We start from the raw sequence: 1,176 nt of genomic DNA, 5'->3' as shown, positions 1-1,176 counted from the left end.
AGATAACGATTTTTCTTCTAGGAAAAGACATATTAACGGTGAAAACCGTTATTGACTGTTGAGAAAATCAACCAATAAGGTATCACAAAATTACTGGCGATTTTACTATATAAAAGCGATGTCCAGGATCTTGCAATTAAAGCAGTATAGAAATCTTAGATACTGGGATATTCTAGAAGGTGGCCAATTTCTTCTCGCAATCTAAAAACGACCGGCTTTGTTCAACGAAAGCGTATATAAAAAGACATTTCGTCAAGTGCATCGAACTAATTTGTGCGAAGTAATTGTCTCCTTGGAAAACCATAATCAATTATTTCTAGAACATCAATATCATCTAATATCGTTTCTTTTTCCAACTCCATTTTCCAAGTAGTTAACACACGAACCGACTAGAATTTGCTAGAACGAAAACAAAACCTCGGTTTTATCTATAACAAAACCCTCAATTTCAAAGGTTATGTTACGTATCTAAACTAGTTTAAGAATTTAATCCTCGGAGGTTGGCGGATTAAAGTTAAACGCGTTTAAGGTCAAAACAGTCGACGGTGCATACCGTTTACGATTTTTAAACCGGTTTAAGACTTAATCGCGATTAAAGTCTGTCGGTGCATACGGGCATAAGTGATACTTAGCTAAGATGAAGTTTTACCTGGCAACATTGCTAAAAGTGACAAATTGGCTTTTGCTCCCGCCTTTTCTTTCCAAAATAACGTTTATCTTAGAACTGAATGCGAGTTTGCCGTTACTGTTTACGTCTCAAATTTAATTAATTAATAATATATTCTTAAAGATGGAGTCATTTGAAAATAAAAAACGGACTACATTTTTCCTATAAGGAAAAACCTTGGACTCCCAGTTGGAAGCGAACAATGCGTCGGTATTGCTATGAAGAGGAGCTTCAAAACATTTTAGCCAATAGAGAGCAGGTCAAAATCCTGTTCGAGTTTCAGTAGGAAAAGTTAAAATTGGAATACTTAAAAAGGACTTAAGCAAATAATGTTATTTTCCATTTGTTTTAGTAATGCATCATAAGTTATTTCAATTTAATAATGAACTTTAATTTTCTGTGCGTGGATGTTTAACAGACTTAGCCATTTAAGGCCTTGAGTCTTTTGTGCTGGTACCTCGAGGATACCTGGGTGAGGGTGTTGGGAGGTTTGCTTTTCAGCGGAGGTG

At 35.5% G+C, this 1,176-nt stretch overlaps 1 protein-coding gene across 2 annotated transcripts in view; it reads left to right on the top strand.

Annotated features, from left to right (window-relative positions):
* Positions 1-1,176, top strand: part of LOC109544204 (ubiquitin-conjugating enzyme E2 Q2) — a 23,057-nt gene that overhangs the window by 8,850 nt on the left and 13,031 nt on the right. The gene's annotated exons all lie outside the window — the stretch shown is intronic.

The sequence above is a fragment of the Dendroctonus ponderosae genome, unplaced genomic scaffold (assembly GCF_020466585.1).
Source record: "Dendroctonus ponderosae isolate FM_Combo_2020 unplaced genomic scaffold, Dpon_F_20191213v2 Dpon_F_20191213_1, whole genome shotgun sequence".
In the NCBI taxonomy this organism is placed as follows: Eukaryota; Metazoa; Arthropoda; class Insecta; order Coleoptera; family Curculionidae; genus Dendroctonus; species Dendroctonus ponderosae.
Note: the sequence above shows the minus strand (reverse complement) of the source record. Positions and strands in the feature narration are given on the sequence as shown.